This window comes from Mus musculus, chromosome 7 (assembly GCF_000001635.26).
Source record: "Mus musculus strain C57BL/6J chromosome 7, GRCm38.p6 C57BL/6J".
In the NCBI taxonomy this organism is placed as follows: domain Eukaryota; kingdom Metazoa; phylum Chordata; class Mammalia; order Rodentia; family Muridae; genus Mus; species Mus musculus.
Window position 1 is genome coordinate 78,650,556 of NC_000073.6, and position 19,393 is coordinate 78,669,948.

General features: G+C 44.8%; 1 long non-coding RNA gene across 1 annotated transcript in view; it reads right to left on the reverse strand.

Moving 5' to 3' along the window:
- E430016F16Rik (RIKEN cDNA E430016F16 gene) overlaps positions 1-19,393 on the reverse strand; it is a 137,155-nt gene that overhangs the window by 69,490 nt on the left and 48,272 nt on the right. The window contains exons 7-8 of the long non-coding RNA NR_015542.2: positions 10,062-10,116; positions 7,080-7,180 (exon numbers count right to left, since the gene is read on the reverse strand). This is a non-coding gene — a long non-coding RNA (RIKEN cDNA E430016F16 gene). The remainder of the gene's footprint in view (positions 1-7,079; positions 7,181-10,061; positions 10,117-19,393) is intronic.

Sequence of the window (19,393 nt, forward strand, 5' to 3'; positions counted from 1 at the left end):
ATACAGAAGTGCCTGGCTGTACCAGAGCAGAAAGATGATGGTCATGCTGATTAGGGTCCCAGCAGTTAAAGGATGAGAGACTTCTGCTGGATTCTGGATGTATCTTGAATGTAGAGTCAACTTGATATCCTGTGGGTAAGGGAGGCAACTTGCAAGATGAAGAGCAGAGCTAGGCATGATAAGAAGTCTTCTGAACTGAGATAGAAGAGCGACGTGTGAGGGACGGGTCCCAAGTTATATTTGGGTGGATTAGATCTGAGATCCTGCTACCTAGCCCTTGCTACGTGGGGGTGCTGAGGAGTCAGATGGCGGCAGATGACTGAAAGTCCACAAAGGATCTTTCTGTTCATTCAGCCTTCATTTATTCACAGCAGCTTATTTAGAGTGTTTCCTACAGTTCAGCAAGTAACCAAGGCATTTACAGTATTTCTAGAGGGAAAAAAATTAACTCCTGTTTAGATCAATACTAAGTGGCATGTCCCACTGTCTTAGACTATTAACAGCCATTGCTCCTCCGTCAGCAACACAGCCAGTCCTACACACACACACACACACACACACACACACACACACACACACAGCATACACATGAGTCTCTAAAGAGGAGACTCTGTGAGAAAAAGAAATAGAGACGCTGGTGCACCCTAGAATAATAAAAACAAGCTGCCTCTTCTGTAGTACCCTCATGTTCCCCTAAACATTAAGCTTCAAGCATATTGAAATACTCCCTACTTCCCTGAACATCTGCCTTGTGGTTCATCCTTGCCAGACAAACTATAACAAAATGTCAGCAGGTACCACTGCCCAGTGAAAGTGTGTGGCTCCTTTTGGAGGATCACTGTGGTCTTCAGCGATATCTCTCCCTCCCCCAGATTAATTATGGCTTCTGACAATGAGGGCTCAGCTGGTACAGAAATCTGCACTGTGAACTCACTGGCACAGAGGTCCCAGTCAGGCAGACCTGTGGAGGCTTTTCTCTTGGACTTGGGCTGGGAGATGGAGACTTTTTAATTAGAAGTTGTTATTAATGGGAAATGTGGCAAATTAAAAGGAAGCCTCCTCCCTCTCTCGCCTGCCTTCCCCACTATATTTATCTCTGATCTCAATTAGAAAGTTCAGGGACTCACTGCTGAATAGAATTTGTGGAGATGAAAGCTGAGACACCAGGAGGAGGGTGAGAATGGGGAGGGAGAGTGGTGAGGGAGGGAATGTGGAGAATGTGTAGCCAAAGCTCAGCTGGACCTCTTAGGATGCACCCAGGGCTGAGAAGTGTGGCCTGAGACTACCCCAGCAAACAGACTTTTATGTCTCTGACACTGGTGACAGATGTCCTTACTCCTTTGGTCACTGGCACATATATAAGACCTCAGAGGAGGCTGTATTCTGAAGGGACTGTATATCTTTAGGGAACATTAACAAGATCTTCAGCATGGTTTGGTTTTTAAATTATCAAATGGAAACCAACCTGACTTTCCTCAATGATAAAGACAAAGCATACTTGTTCTTTTTAAATCTCACACATTACAATTAAGGTTAAAGCGAAAATCACACCAAAGAGCCAGTGCTAATAGTTTTGGTGATATCCTGTTCTCTGTCCATCTTTATCTCTCTCTTTCATAATTTTCTATCTCTAGGATAATGACAGATATAATGTCCCAAGGCATGCTTTCACTTCAATAAAATGTATGGAGAGATATCTTTATCAATCAACATAAATCTATGCCATGATGTTTAATGGCTGCATGGCATTCTTGTATATGGATGTATCATAATTTATTCAACCAAACCAATCTCAGTGGTCATTTAGGTCATTTCCAGGATCCTTTTGTATGAACACTGCTGAGCCTTACCATTCAGAGATCTGAACTGGGACCCTGCCTGCCAGGTTATTCATCATTAGCAACTGGGCCCTGAGACTTCCTGGGGTCCAACAGCTCCACCTATAGGCTGGAAGACCACAGAGCAATAGCATTTGCTCAGCAGTCTCTTTGTCTACTCAAGAAATATTAAATGTAGGCTCTCTAGCCCATAGTGCTCTGCCAAGTGCCTAGAGCTGTAGAAAGCTGTGTGCTCGGAGTATTTATCAAGCTCCCCACCCCACCCCACCCCATGGCTGATATGCTCAAAAGCCTTTAGATGGACCAGTCCCCAAACTTAACACACTCAGTGTGGTTCACTATCATTACTCTTCCAACCACAAGATGACTATTTAGAAAAGACAATCATGACAGCTCTATTCCACCAGAGAGGGGGGAGGGCAATTAGACATAATATATTGAGCTACTCAGCACACAGTGAGCGGTAGCGTTACTAATAATCACTGCTAGCAAACCAGCAACGACAGCAAACTGAGCATGTGGTAGATGTAAATAATTAATAACAAATTGCTCCCTAACATGCTTCTGCCGGTCTTCTATGTGGTACATTCAAAGCAGGGATAGATCCATGTATAGACAGCTATCCTAGGAAGCCGGCCCTTGGAGAGACACCAGGTGGCTGAGGAGGTGTGGGAAGTCTTCCTGGAGCAAGTGGCACTGGAGGGAGGATGCAGGACTGTGGTGGTGGAGGGTAGAAATCAACCTAAGTCACTTAGGAGACTCCACTCTTGTCCCCACTCTGAAGTCAAACTTGGAACTCTGTCCTCACTGCACAGGTCCTGTCTGCCCTGCTCCTGGGTCACATCCAGAGGTCACCTTCTCTCCTATCAGCAGTCAGGGGGAGGGAGCTGGGCTGCACTGGAAAGATGATTGAACACAAATCCCAGAGCTCACAGATTCAACAAGACTGGTTGGCAAACAAGCTCCGGGGATCCTCTACCTCCTCAGCACTGACAGTGCAGGTGCACATGGGTCCTGAGGATCAAAGTCGGTTCTCCATCCCTGTATGGTGTACACTTCATCAACGGAGCCCTCTTTCAGTCCCAGGTTATTCATGTTTATACGCATGGTCTGCTATCTCCAACCCCAGGCTGAGGTCAATCCCAGCATAAGATCTGAGCCAGCATGGTGCTTAGGACAGAGCAATGGACAGAGAGGAATTTCCTTCTCTCTGTTTCAGGGGAATGAAACAATAAGTGGAAATGGAGCTGTCTCTATTCTTGGGAGTGGGTGAGCTTCACTCCCCTCCCACAAAGGCTCCTGTGTGTAGAGTCCCAGCCTGCAATTGCACCTTCCAGTTGTCCCACTTGCAATCCATATTCCCCAGCCTGCTGGGGCGCTGGGATCCACAGGAGCTTCATTGCCTGGCCTCCGGGGACCTGCTACCTGCCTCTGCCCCTACCTCTGGAAACTCCTGCACCCAGCCATCCTATCACACCGCCCCTCCCTACAGGCCCAGGACAGGGCTGCCCCCTACTGGAGGTCTTGGTCCCCAGGGAACTAAGGTTCTTGCCCTCCCCAGGAAGCACTGCAGACTCTGAAACCACTATCTGCTAATTGCTTGCTACTACCCCTTCCTCTCCATAGGAATATCATTGCCAGCAATTAGCGTGAAGATCTTCCCCACTCTAGTTAAGATCCCAGGCTGCAGTTAAATGCTCCCAGATCCCATTTAAATGATTTCAAACGCAATTCATTCTGGCTCATTAGATAATCCTGTAGATGGTTTTCTTTGCCGTCACCACCTTAGAAACCTCTTTTTAATTTCTTTAGAAAAATGTTTAAAAATTTTTTTTAAATGAAAGGGTTAGAAGTGAAGAGGGCAGCCTGGTCTAGGAGCAGGAAGCAGAAAAATGCCTGCCCTGGCCTCATCTTGGCTTGGCTTGCTTTCCTTTCCCCCACTCTGGCTCCCACCTGGACCTTACTCTCGGCTCGCTCCCTCCATCCTTTTCTCTTGGAAATGACTTCACCTGACAGCTATGGATTTGGATTTTTTTTTTAACCAATTACTTATGCCCAGTGAGAAAATAGGTTTTTAATGTCTGTCCTTGCTCTGCACAGCCTGGCTATCTCCCAGCAAAACAAGGTGACAGTGTCTGCTCTATGGATGATCCCAGACCTTTGCTGGTCAGTGTGCAGGCCAAGCTGGGGGATGTGGTGTGTGTAGATGAGGAAACCAAGAAGGACCAGAACAGAGAGCATCCTCAGGGCCAGTACTCGGAGACAGAGGGGACCCCAGCCTGTGAGCTCTGAACCCCCTCATTGTCCAGTTCAATACTCACTCGGCCTCGATTAGTTTGAAGATGTATGGACCATTGCCCTAGGCCAGGAACTTTATAAGTGTTTTGCATATATTAACATGCAAAACCTTAGGTATGACCTGGTAAGATAGATGTGGTTATCATGTCATTTTACAATAAGGAAAAATTAAGGCTCCTGAGAAGCTTAATATAGCATCCAAAGTCACCAATCTAGCCCACTCTTTAGCTGGGACAGCACTGCTCTAGAATTTCTAAATTATCCCAATACACTGCCTGGACATGGTGCCTGTATTAGTCAGGGTTCTGTAGAGTAACAGGACTTATAGAATTAACAAAGACAGACAGACAGACAGACAGACAGACAGACAGATAGATAGATTCTATATATAAAATGTAAGCATATATATGAATATATACTTATTAGAATTACTTATAGGTGCAGTACATCTAGTGTAACAGTAGTTGGCTATGAATAGAATGTCCAAGAGTTATTCAGTCCATGACAAGATTGGATGTCTCAGCTGATCTTTGGGACATACTGGAATCCCAAATATGTCATTCTAATGCCAGGGAAGAAATGGACATGCTAGCAAGGGTGAGAACTACCAGGCGAAAGGCAAAAGCTTCCTCCAGCCTCACCTTATACAGGCTTCTGACAGGTGTGGTCCAGATTAAAGGTGTGTCTTCCCTGATCAAGATCTGGGATTAAAGGCGTTGCTATTCTCAATAGATCTGTATTAAAGGTGAGTCCCCCTACCCCAGAGATCCAGATAGGAAGTTGATCTTCCTACTTCAAATGAAGTAAAAACCTCTCACATGTATGCCTGCCATTTTCAGATTTTAGTTAATTACAAATGTAGTCAAGTTGACAGCCATGAAAGCCACCACTGTCCCTTGATCCTGAAAAAGTACCCTGATACCTCTTAGGAGGCTCAGCAAGGTCCTGACTGAGTTCTTACCTCAAAAGATGTCAGTCTTCTTTCTAAAGTGGCACACAGGCTGCTAAGGGCTGTAGACTAGGGTGGCACAGAGTGCCAGAGAAAATTGAGGAGCAGAGAGTTCTATTTGCTCCTTGGGAAAGGAGAGACAGATTGGAACAGGCTACAGAAAGAGGCTGCATCACCCAGACCCTGAAGACTGAGACAAGAAAACTGAAGTCAGAGGGGAGTAAGCAGAAACAGAGTGGGCAGACTGTAAATGAAGGTCGGAGAACTAAGGGACCTGGTGGGCTAGGCTCACAAGCTTCAAATGTGTCTGAGGATTTGTTGCACAAATATCACTTTAGGTCAGTGTCCTCTAACCAGGGGAGAGTTTGCCTCTCAGCTAACTTTGGACAATATCTGCAGGCTTTTATTGTCACAGTGAAGGAAAAAGGCACTATGGGTGTCTAGTGTACAGAAACCAGGGATTCTGTTAGGCAGTGTAAGGAATTACCCATCCCCAAGTCCCAACAAGGCTGGAGGGGAGACACCATAGTGCAAAGAGGCAATGATGCCATCACCTTTGGAGGAAAACAAAACTGGCTCTAGATGAAGACATTGGGAAAGGGTTGGTGGAGAAGGGGGTGCTGAGAGGCTCACAGGAACGGTCTGGGAGGACTAGTTGGGCAGAGAAAAAGAGATGCCCAAGAAAGTCCAGAGAGTGAGAGCTGAGCCTGGGAGGCAGCTAGGCAGAGAGTGCTGGGCCTGCACAGTTTGGCAGTGTGGACGGTTCATAGGAAGGAAGATGATGAAAGCTTTGGAAAATGTCTTCCACGGTACAGTTCATTACCCTAACAGCAATTTAGAAGGATTCCATAAGGCAATGGGGGAGCCACTGAAGGGCTTGGAGCACCAAGAAATGGGATCAGAGATGCTTTAATTAATCAGGACTTAATTAATTAATCAAGCAGCGATACACAGACTGGGGGAAGGGAGCCCCACTAGGAGGCCATTTCAGTGCTCCCAGCAGGAGTCTTAGCCACCCCCAACTGGAGAGTAACAGCCCCGTTCCACCTGCTGGAGGAGTGTCCCCTGAGCCGTGCTCAGAGCTAAGCACAGGATACAAGCCAGAACCACTGCTCCATAGGAGACAGCACAAACTGAGTGCTTGTCAATTAATTTAAATTTTAAATGCAATTTGATATTTTAATTTGTTAAAACAAGCACGTGTTGCTCCTGTAATCAAAAAAATATATAAGAATGTCTTTAAAAATGGAAGCCAAAATTTATGCACAAAGATCTCATTACAGCAGTATCTGGGGTAGCAACCTGTTTGCCATCAGGGGATCACCAGCTACAGGCCCTGCAATGGGTATTTTACATGAAAACAGTAGATGTATGCCCTTGAAGAATTGAACATAATAACTGTATTAGTCTTTTTCGATTACTATAATGGAATACCTGAGACGAAAAAACTTTATAAAGAAAAAAAAAATGTGGTGTGTGTGGTGGTACAGGCCTTAAACCTAGTACTTAGGAGCAGAGGCTGACAGATTTTGACAATTTCAAGGCTGGTCTATGGAGTGAGAGCCAAGGCTACATGGTGAGACCCTGTCTCAAAACAAAACAATAACAACAACAAAAACAAGAACAAGAAGTTAAGTCACACTTGACAAGATAAGTCTCCAGATAGAGACATGGGCCACACACAGAGGAACTGCTCTAGATCCTTCTGAAGGTGTGCCTCCAGTGACCTAATGTCCTCCCTGCACAAAGCCCCATCTCTAAAAAGTCCCATTACTTCTTAATGCCACCACACTGAAAACCAAGTTTCCAGCATATGAACCTGTGGGGTGGTGAGTGGTAACAGTCATGCCAGCCATAGCTAAATACTGTCTAATAAATAAGATGTGCAGACAAGGGTGGGGATATAGCTCAGTTGAAAGAGTGCTCCTTTAGCATGTAGGAAGCCCTGGGTCCAATCTCAAAGCACACATAAACGACATGATGATGCTGCATACCTGTATTCACAGTGCTGGAGAGGTGGAGAAAGGAGAATCTGATATTCAAAATGTCATTGGCTGCAGAATGATGTTGAGGTCGGCTTTGGTTGCATTAGATCCTATTTTGAAAGAGAGAGTGGGTTGGGGGAGGGGGAGGAAAGGAGAGTACCCAATGAGTGAACTCATTGCAATTAGGAAGGAATAGCTGATCAGGACTGCGTACAGATGTGGGCAACCAAATGCTTACCTGGGTGCCTCATTGCACTGGATGGGCCTCCAAAGGGACTTGGATTTTGAACTGCAAGGTGCAGCTGAAACTGCTTCCCTCACCCTGCCCAACATTAGGTCCTGGAAGTTGAGAGTCTCTGGGAGGGAAGAAATGACTGAGCTGGAGGTCGGGAAGTGGGACACCGATCTATTGCCAGGAGCAGTAGGGCAAAGGAAAGCTTTTGTGAAGCCAGCAAGTCTTTACTGAGAGAATATTGTACAGCTCAGGCGCTCTCAAACAAAAGCCTGGAAGTCGCAGTGGCAAACAAAAACAAGCATTGCTTTCTTTCACTGCGAGTCTGAAGGTCAGCCTGAACTGGCTCTGCTTCACGCATCCCTCATGGGACAAGTAAGCCAGCCAAGAGGATTTTCTCAAGGCAATGACATAATCTCCAAAGGGCATGAAGCATGGCCAGCGGCAGCTTGCATCACCCGGCCAGAGCAGCCACGTGGCTTTGTGCAGAGTCGAGTGGCAAGGCAGTCTCCTCTTGCCCTTCTGTGAAAGGATTGACAAAGCTGCTAGCAAAGCACAAGCGTAGATTCGGTGTCTCTGCTGAAAGCGGTGGTGGCAAACCTGCACCTTGAGCCTGTCAGGTGCTGGCAAGTTCCTCCTCTGTAGCCCATGTGCTGGAAATGGGCCTTGTGGGACACAAAGAGTGGCTCTTTGAGATGAAAGCATGCTCACTCCTCGACCTTGAGGTTCTGAGATTGTGAGTGGAGTTGAAGAAGAAATGTGCCACCCGGGGATCCATCCCATAATCAGCCACCAAACCCAGACACTATTGCACAATGCCAGAAAGATTTTGCTGAAAGGACCCTGATATAGCTGTCTCGTGTGAGGCTATGCCAGTGCATGGCAAATACAGAAGTGGATGTTCACAGTCATCTATTGGATGGATCACAGGGCCCCTAATGGAGGAGCTAGAGAAAGTACCCAAGGAGCTGAAGGGGTCTGCAACCCTATAGGAGGAACAACAATATGAACTAACCAGTACCCCCAGAGCTCATGTCTCTAGCTGCCTATGTAGCAGAAGATGGCCTAGTCGGCCATCATTGGGAAGAGAGGCCCCTAGGTCTTGCAAACTTTATATGCCCCAGTACAGGAGAACACCAGGGCAAAGAAGTGGGAGTGGGTGGGTAGGGGAACAGGGTGGGGGGAGGGTATGGGGAACTTTTGAGATAGCATTTGAAATGTAAATAAAGAAAATATCTAATAATAATAATAATAAAAAGAAATGCGCCTTCGCTTACTAAAACTGTAACTGCCACATTCGTGATCTGTCTGGATGCAGATTTCTCTGGAAATCTTTTATTTTACTGGAAGTATCTGTTCTGAACCTAAGCTTAATGCTGACACCGCTTACCCTGGGCTTCTTTTTATCTATCTATCTATCTATCTATCTATCTATCTATCTATCTATCTATCTATCTATCTATTTTTGCCTCCCAGTGCCCTTTTAGTTTGGTAGGGCGACTGGGGTAGAAGAATCATGTAGCCCAGGCTGGCCTTCCTTCTGCCACCTCCCAAGAGATGAAATTACAGAATTTCCCTGCTACCTCCACTTTCAACTCCCCTTCAAGCATCTTTCTTCCCATTTCCTTTGACGATTTCCTTTCTTTATGCTCTCCTAAAATACGGTGTCCTTCAAAACTATGTTTTCAACTGCGTTTTCCCCTCCATATCCCGAGGAGTGACCTTCAGGGTACCTATAAACTCCAAGAAAATTATTTAACTTAAAAGTTTAAATTATTTAAACTTAATAAACGTCTCTCTGTTTGTTCATGTCTAGATTGAAGTCTATGGATTTGTCAGGATTCGTGAAACGTTCACCACTGGCAGAAGGTGACAGCACCATTCTGCCACCTTCCTGGTTAAGACCCATCTTCCTGTGGGCTTCAAGCATCCCTTCTTGCTCCCCTTCACAGCCTCCCCACCTTTCCCTACTCTTAATCTGCCTCCGTTCAGACTCCTCCCATCTTTCTGAGAAGCCTCACAGGCATCCCAAAACACATCCATGAGGGAACTCCAACAGAGAACCCATGTCTCCTGTCTTTATGGATGGCCAATTCATCACAGGGCCCTGACCTCTGGACAGACTCCACTGACTCATACCTTCTTTCTGCCTTACCTTCTGACAACTTAAATTGATGCCTCCTCCTCCTCCTACCTACTCGGCATCAATGCAGGGCCCCGCCCTCCTTCTCATAATCCTGACCCAACTATTTTCCATAGATCCAGTCCCTTAGTCATCTCACACAGCTATCTGGGTTCCTTCCAAAATCCTAGTGATTTTTTGTAAGTCTCTTGTCCACCCACTGCTTTTAGGGAAAGGTCTAAATAGAAGCTAATTGGGGGATAGTCTCCACCAAAAAAACCCTGCCCATCTCCACTTTCAATCCCTAACACTCTGTCTCTGGACCTTCCCCTAAGCAAGCCCACACTTCCCATCGCTCACCAATTTATTTCCTTGCCTAGTTCTACTTCTCCCAAAACAGCGAGTTTCATTGTTACCTCTTCTGTGTTGTGGACCTCAGGCTGGCTAGGTGCCTCTTCTTTAGACTCCAGTGGTATCAAACCACTGTAAAAGCTTCTACAAGACTACACTATCCATTGAGTTATAAACATTACATGAGCTAGACGCATGTGCTTGCCTCCCAAAGGTCGTATGTTCTATAAATGTTTGATAACTGAATATTAGATGGAATGGGTGAAGTGGTAGTTTTATTTGTTACCTGTCTTGTGATGTTGAGCAAGTCTGGTAACTCCTGAGGATATCAGTTTCCTTATCTGCAAAATGGAAACCATAATGAAAATACTGAGGTATATTAGACAATAAGTCTTGGGTCATCCACACAACTAAAGTCGAAATCACCAAAATATAATTCTTGAAACTATGTAGTTGCAAAAAAAAAAAATGTGAAAAGGGGGTGTAGAATAATTTAGTCAGCATGACTTCAACTGTCTACAAGGGACAGCTGTGAATAAACGCTCCCTCGCACATGCCTGGAGTGACAGAGCCAATATTTATCCTTGAGTGGTGGGACTGTGGTGACTTCATTTTATGCCCCCAGACTTGCCACATTTTTGTTAGTGAGCACGCAATACTTTATGATGAAAAGCTAAACTTTATTACCAAAAAAGAAGAAAGCAGTTTCTAAGAAAAGAAGCCGCATCCTCCTCACTTGGCAGTGTGTTGGATGCCGCCCAGCATTCCCAGGGAGGGAGCTCTTGCCTCCCTCCAGCACTTTTTGTTCTTCTACAAAGGCAGGTCCACTCCACTCTGTCCCTCCCTCCCACTGAGCTTGCAGCATCGCTGGGCAGCCAGGTCTGCAGAGAGAATGAACGCAAGCCTGGAGCATCTTTGTCTCTGGTCTTGTGATGAGAAGAGGAGAGCCACATACCCACAGTGACTTCAGCCCCTAATTGTTTGAACCCTTGCTGCGTGGTAGCAGACTCACAGACCCAGCCTTTGAGGAGTTCCCAGTTCCAAGGTTCAATCCGCCGAAGGTCTCCATGTCAGATCTCACTAAGAGTTGAAGACTTGCTGCATCAGAGCAACTTCAGACCCATAGCCTTGGGGCTTCCAGGAACTTGAACTCTCAGCCATTGCTGGTGGGAGCTGAAAGTGTTCCAATCTTTCTGTTGTGTGACCTTGAGGCTATTTCTAAGACTTTAATTAGGAAGGCGTATCTTAGCTAATTCTGCATCAACTTAATCAAGTCAAGGGATACCCAAAAAGCTGGTAAAACAAGGTTTCTCAGTATGACTGATTCCAGAAGAGCTATGTGTTAGGAGCATAAGGATAAAGCAGAGACACATTTCAGCAATATGAACAGGCCTCACCCAACCTACTGACAGCCCTAAGGAACAAAAGTCAATGAAAGTTTAAATGTTCTGCCTCTTCTTGAACTGAAACATCTACTTGCTTTGGCCCTTGAACGCTATAGCTCCGGGCTCCTGTGTCTTAGCCCTTCAGAGTCCAGCACATGCAGCAGAGGCTCCTACCTTATCTGTCCCCCAGTTCTCAGATTTTGGAATGCAGACCAAACTATGCCAATAGCTTTCCTGGTACCACGTGCAAATGGCATACCATGGGACTTTCAGTCTGTATGTGCCAGTTCCTGTTATAAATCTCTTCTATATTTATCTCTATCTAGTAGGTCCTGTTTCTCTGTAGAATCTTAATACACGTGGCAAATCAACATTCAAAAAAAATGCACATCAGTTATTGGCTCCAACCTGCAATCCCAGCTGCTATGAAGGTTGTGTTGTAAAGCAGGAGGACCACAAGATAAAAGGCCAGCCAGGGAAACTCCGTCTCAAAATAAAAAAATAAAACAGGGTGTGGCAGTGTGAATAGGAATGGCCCTCTTGGGCTCATAGGTTTGATTGCTCGGTCATGCCAAGGAGTGGCACTATTAGGAGGTATGGCTTTGTTGAAATAGGTGTGTCCTTGTTGGAGGAAGAGTACCACTGGAGTGGGATTCAGGATTTTAAATGATCAAGTCAGGCCCCAGGGTCTCGCTCTTCTTGATGCCTGAAAATCCAAAAGTAGAATTCTCGGCTCCTTCTCCAGCACCATGTCTGCCTGCCTGTCACCATGCTTCCACCATTAAGATACTGAACTAAACCTCTGAAAATATAAGCAAGCCTCAGTTAAATATTTTCCTTTATAAGAGTTGCCATGGTCATGGTGTGTCTTCATAGCAATGGAACACTGACTAAGACAGAGGGGATACTGGGAAAATGCTTGTTACCAAAGTATGAGAATCATAGAGCCCCAACATCCACATAATTGTTGGGCAGCAATGATGGCTCACTTGTAATCCCAGCACTTGAGAAGCTGAGACAGAAGTGCCTACCACCCCAGCAAGCTGGCTAATCAGAGTAACAGAACTGGCAAATTCTAGGTGCAGCTGAGAGACCCTGCCTCAAAATAAAAAGTAGAGTGTAACTGAGGATAAAGACACCTGGAATTAACATCTGACCTGTACATGCATGTGCACAAATGTGCCCATGTGATACACACATATATGCACCCACCTGCATACATATACAAAACAAACAAATAAATAAATTGAAAGAAAGAAAGAAAGAAAGAAAGAGAGAGAGAGGGAGGGAGGGAGGGAGGGAGGGAGGGAGGGAGGGAGGGAGGGAGGGAGGGAGGGAGGGAGAGAGAGAGAGAGAGAGAGAGAGAGAGAGAGAGAGAGAGAGAGAGAGAAAGAAACTAAGGATATAGCTTAGTGGTAGAGTACTTTCCAGGCATGTATGAGGCTCTAGGCTGACTCTCATGTAACACACACACACACTTTTTCAAACACTATGCATATTATTTTAATGAGGATAGTGCAAATTCCAAAATATTGATTAAATTTTAATGGTATTATTAAATAAATTAACAAATCACCATGCAACTGCCAAAATACCCAGGCAGTGGAGTAGTTAATTACACAGAAAGTATTAGAAGACTATTGTTACATTTGAAAGCAAGTTACAAAATAGTCACAGGGATAAATGTGTTCTAAATGTGTCTGTAGAATAGGATGCTTGAGGTAGGACAAACACAAAACTGTTAGCAGTTATTTCTGAGTAGCCAAATTTCAAATGACTTCTTTCTTCTTTGGGCTCATTTCTATTTTCTACACTTTCTTGCAATTAGTTCAGATCGCTTTCATAACAAGAAAAAACTTTATTTTAAAGAAAACCCATTTTAAGAGTTGCATTTTGACAAACTTCCAGTTCTCTTGAATCACTTTATGTCCAAGTTCCACACTGTAGATGGGATGCCTTTTCTTTCTTTCTGAAGTCCAACTTCTTCAATCTGAGAAAATAGGCTTCAAGCTCTCCCCTCAGTAAGAGAGCTTCTCACAGACTAGACAGACCATTTTCTCCTTATTAGGACAACAAGAGGAGTCCTGGGGCCATATTTATTTGCATCTCTCTCTCTCTCTCTCTCTCTCTCTCTCTCTCTCTCTCTCTCTCTCTCTCTCTCTCTCCCTCCCTCCCTCCCTCTCTCTCTCCCTCCCTCCCTCCCCCCTCTCTCTCTCCCTCCCTCCCTCCCTCTCCCTCTCTCTCTCTCTCCCTCCCTCCCTCTCCCTCCCTCCCTCCCTCTCCCTCTCTCTCTCTCCCTCCCTCCCCCCCCCTCTCTCTCTCACACACACACACACACACACACACCAGAGATGTATTTAATTGCAATGTAAGGTATGAGCACCAAGTGCCAAACACTCAACTACTCATTGAATGAAATGTCTAGGCATTTATGTTTCCTTACTCAACACTGCTATAATTCTAATGCAGATTATTCACTGCATAAGAAACCATCCCAGGTAGAAAATGGAGACACAAATTCTTGGTTCTGTTCACTAGACTGTGTTCCTCCTGCGGGACTCTATCCTTTAAGGCAGGAGAGATTCTTTTTAAATTCGCATGGTGGTGACCATCTTCTTGCCAACCTGGGCAACTGCAGCTTTGAGTCTTCTTAGGGAAGACATTTTTCTAATGTGTTTTATTAGAGAACAGAGGCCCTGTAGTCATCACAGCTTGCATTAAGAAATCAATATTGATTGCCCCATCCACCCACTCTGGTGGTTCCTATAAAGATAGTAAAAGTAGTCCCTTCTCTTAGTATCATGAGTAATCCACACTGTCAACTTGCCTGGACTTAGGATCATTTAGAAGACAGACCTCTGAGTGTTGGTGAGGGTGTTCACAGAGAGGTACAGTGGGGAGATAAGCCTGTATGTAGGTGTTATCACCCACAGGTGAGAACCCAGAGGTGAGAAGGGAGAAGCCAGCTGTTATGCAACTTTTTCTTAGCATTGGAAAGTTCCCTCCTGGAGGGAAGAAAGGAGCTCACAGAATGCAGAAAGTTCATGAAACTTACAAGGCTCAGGAAACCCAGAATCTATTGCTCAAGAGAGGAGGCTCTGGCTGGCTGGAGAGGGAGTTTCAAGCATACAGCCTGCATCAGTCATCACCTATGCTGGGCTGGCTTTTTGGCCATGCTGCTGTTGAATTGCCCATATTCTTCTAAGTGACACCAATAAAACCATTGGCTCACAAAGTTGGACCTAAGCTAAATTGTTTCCTCAGTTTGTACCCTATCTCAGCTAAATCCTGATAGAGAATGCAATGTGAACAGCTACTTCATGTTTCAGCAGCCATCATGGACTGTCTTTCATTATACTGTAAGCCAAATAAACCCTTCCCTGCAATGCTTCTTTTCAGGTATTTGTCTATAACAATGAGGAAACTAATGAATACACCTATAATCCTCAGGTCTTTCCTATAATCTCACTTACTACAACCTTACCCCTACCTTCTCTTGAAACAAATAGCAGTTTTTCCTTTTCTTTCTTGGTGGCTTATCAACCATGGCTGCATACATCCAGCTACCTCAACCACACCTTAAACCAATTTCACGGAATCTCAAGGGTGGGCTGCAGTCAAGGCTGAGAATAATTGACTAGAAATAACTCAAAGTTAAAAACAATTCTGAATGTCTGGGTTTGATACTGCAGCCCTTGAGAGCTAGAGAAACGGATCAGTGGTTAAGAGCATTGCTTGTGCGTTCAGAGGACCCAGCACCCCATGGCAGCTCACGATCATCTGGAACTCTAGTCCCAGGGGATCTGACAACCTTTTCTGGTCTCCAAGTGCACAGAATGAACATGGTACACAGATTTGCATGCAGACAAAACACCCACACGCATAAGAAAATAAAGACACACATTAAAGGTTAAAAACATTTTTAAGAAAAGACTCCATCCCTTAGCTTATCAGTATGAATAGGTTTTGTTGTTATATTTGTTTTCTTTTTTCTTTTTAATTGAAAGGGGTGGTTCAAGACAGGGCTTGTCTGTCTCGCCTAGGACTAGTTCTAGGAATGAACTCTGTAGATAAGGCTGGCCTGGAACTCAGAGATCTGAGTTTAATCCCTATTGGGATTAAAGACATGCACCATTACTACCTGGCTCAGCATGAATTCTTGAACTTTTACCCTTTGCCAGTCTAGCTCTTTGAGTGTGTAACACAAGAGGGATAAGTCCCAATCACAGTCAACCTGCAAACTCTTAAACACTCTGATGCATTTTGCTGCTGAACCCAAAGTGAGAGCAAGGAAGAAAACTAGTCCCTGGGAGCAAGGAGAAGCAGAGAAGGAGAGGAGGCAGGTGTGATGGATGCGCTAAGAGGCTGGCTCCTCAGGCTGTGAACAGTGCTGGGATTTGTAGGTACAGACACTCCTGAGGCCTCCCTCATCCCAAAGCATTGGCGTGGTAGAAGTGTTTATACCCCAGGAAGCTGAAGTTCTATACTCTAGTGTGGCTCCCCAGAAAGGATAATGAATTGTCCAAATCCAATGTCATTTATGTTTTCTTGATTCAGGCTATCAGGATTATTGTCACTCACTCCAAACCACTCTGAGTCCTAGTCCTCCACATAGTCATCAAAGCCATTCAGTTATTAGCAGAAGTCAAGTTGGCAGCCAGGGAGAAGTAAACTCTGTGCTTGTGTATGTGTGCGCATGAGAGTGGATGAATTCTGCCACTTTCTTACCCCCCTTCTATAAAGATACAAAACAAAGCTGTCATTTTAATCCATCCTGGCAGATGATCTGATTTGTATAATTGTGTGCTATCTAAGAACACTTGAGGTCCAGAGGGAACCCCATTGCTTCCAAACGGTTTAAAGAAACCAACTCTCCCTCAGTTTTCTCATCTGTACAATGGGAATGTCAATATCTCCCCTACTACTTTCCTCATAAAGTGAGGTTCCATTGATAACATGGAGCTGAAAGTGATTAATAAAGTAATGTCGGAGTTGAAGTGTCTTCTGTATGCGTGTCCAGGCTATATCCTTCTCAGAGTGTCTGCTTTGCAAATTCCAAGTCCATCCTCTTTGCCACGCTTAAGATGGTCTATGCTAGCCAGTGAGCAAAGACTTATTCTACTGAATGAAAGTTCTCTTTCTTGTGGAAGCCATCTTGCCTCTACAAAAGAAGTCGTGGTCCAGGGTATGAAAGTGATACAGAGAAAAGCAGAGTGAAGAAAAATTAACGATAAATGATGATGTCATCTTGCATTCATTCAGCAGATAATTGTTAAGCTCCTCTTATACTCTGTGCCTATTTCCAAGTTTTTGCACCCAGATTTTTGGTATTTGGTGATAAACAAAAGGAAGACTCCAACCCCCAGAGAGCTTATGGCTTATAATAAACAAACACCAAGTTAATGTGTAATATTATACAGATGCTGTTAAGTCCTATGAAGCAAAGTTAAAGAAGGGTAGTGGAGACCAAAGAGGATGCATCGTTTAGATGGGGGATTGCCTGGCTTCAGCTTTATCTTTATTTACTGAGAAAGCCTGGTTGAACTCAGTCACTATCGGGTGCTGCAGCAAGTCCTGATGAAGGCAGCTTTGTAAATGGGCGATTTGGCAAAGATGCTGCCACTGATGACTCTGATAACAGCACAAGAGCCTCTTAGGAAAGACCTGGACCACATCCTCAGAAACCCATCTCTAAGACACTTTGTGCCAAAGACCTAGTCAAGGACAGAAAGTTATCAATAATATTTCCAAAAATAGTCACCGTGGAATTGAACACATCCAAGGGTCATCCTCTGGACTCATCCACTATCATCAGCTCACTAGTAAGTAAGCTAGAAACTGAACTTTTTAAACAAATGTATTTAAAAGATACTGAGCATCAAATCAAACAAGTCACTCTATGGCCGGCCTGCAGGAACGACACCATGAGACCTCACAAGACCACTTCCCTGGACATGGAGGATGCTCTGAAAGCCTTAGGAAGAACAACAACAATACACACAGTCACCTGACTCCCTGCCATGTCCCCAGGGTAGCTAGAGATTGAGAACTCCAAACTGAGCCACGGCTCAAGGTCATCCATAGAGGATGATCAAACGTGAGCCTGCAAACGCTCAGCCATCTTCCCCACAGAGGTTCTCTGCGTTTGGGGCCTTTGGTCCTACATTCTAAACAGTTTGGGATTTTTCCTTACACCTCACAACTCACCAGCCCTAGCCATCTCCCCACCCCCACCCCCTATTCCCAAACATACCCCGGAATACTGATATCATGGCTAGTGTTTAGGGAAGACCCAAGTACAGAAGTCTTCCCAAACTGATCTCCCAGAAAAAGACACTGGAACATTGTTCTCATTTGAATGCATAAGATGGGCGTCAAGTAAAGAAAAATATGAAATTGGAGCCTCTACCATGTCCTGCCGAGCTACCACACCCACACTGTGAATAATCTCTTACTCATGTTAAGACAAACAGAAGCCGAGATGAGCCTACTCAAAAACCAAAAACGGGTGTTTCAAGCTTCCCTCAAACTGCTGGAATCTTCTCATGTTTCTCTTGCACAAAATTTGATAATTACAGAGACAATGCACTACCTGCTGAGAAGAGGTGTTCAGCATCCCTGAACTAGACAGTGTGAGAGCCTTTTCCAGAAGTCTAGCAGATGCTGTCTTCAGGGGCTGCGCTGCTTTAAAGTGTTGTGCACCAGGACTGGAATGAGCTGTGCACAGCATTCTGTCAGGAGAGCTCTGAGGATGGTTTCAATCCCTTTGGGGACCAAGTCTTGGCTCCAACAAAACATCTGTGGTCTACCAGATAGATATGTATCTCAGCATTTCTATAAAAATGCTGTAAGCTTAGGTATTCTGTAGGGTGGTGCGGGGGTATTCTCAAGCAAGGTTCAGAAACACTAAGCTAAAAAAAAGTTAAGTGAAATACACATTGGTTATAAAGAAACTTTCAGCTGAAGATATGTATTTTGGGTGTAACAGAGCAAGGTGTGCAGGGCTATTTTATCACAGATGGTCTTCGAGATGGAATACCTATTAATAGTCACCAGAGCACAGGGTGACACAATGTGAACTATAACAACAGTCAGGTGAGGTTTTTTTTTTTTTTTTTTTTCAATCACCAGACCCTAGAAATGCAACACAAAAAAGTGAATATGAATTTTAAATTTCTACTGTGATAAGAAATTAATAAATAATGGTCTGGGTTTACATGTATAATTATAGATCGCAAACTATAGATTTAAAAAAATAAGACTTCTCTACTTAGGAATTTCCAGGTTATAAACTTTTATACATACAAACAAAACAACAAAAATACAAAACAAATCAAAGCTACAATATTGAAAAAAATCACATAGATTTGGCCTCCCACCAACAGATGGCGACAGTTGAAGAGCTTGGGGAGGGGGTCCTGCCTGTCTGAACCATAGAATCCTTGATAAGTTATTAAACGGCAGTCTTGCTAGAGTTCTACCTTCTTTCACATCACTTTGCACGTATTATTAATCTCATTGTATCCACCGAGTAGGAAGCAACGACATAGAAGGGTGCAATTGTGCTGGTATTCAAAGTAAAAATAATGAAAGCTTAACCATGCTGAGGAGATGTGTCTGCTGTGCTCTGTGCAGTGATTCATTCCTAAAGGAGGCGTGCTGCAAAAGGTCAAAGTGCTCAGCACCAGGTGGCTGCTCACACACTGCTCATGACAATCCTCAAGAACGGAGGAAGAAGGGCGTGCTCAGAAACATTAGAGCAAGGGGCGACAAGATCAGCCTCCACACAGGCTGCCTGCGAGCCACGTATTAATCAGGAGAAAACACGGGGACTTTGCTCAAGTACCTAACAAGCAGATTGTAGTGAAAGCGCCGTTGCCTGAGCACTAGTTCGTCTGGCACCTATTTTACGGAGGTTTGACTATGAGCCAAATGTCGTGCTGGCTCCTGGGAACATCAACCACACGGAAATAGACAGAGGTAGGCCCCGCCCACCCGTGGGGAACTATCCATCTGTGGAAGGATAGGGATGCGGAGCCACAAAAAGCAAAACAAAATGTAGAAGTCTAAGACGCTGGTAAGGTGTCCTGAAGTACAACAGAAGTAAAAGAAGCAGAGGTAGGATGGGCAAAGGGGTAGAGATGGCTCTTGGTCAGTGTCTCGGGCAGGGGTTATAGGCCCTGTCTCTTCTTGGTACACACGTTGGAGTGGGAGTTGGGTGTGTGGCTCACCT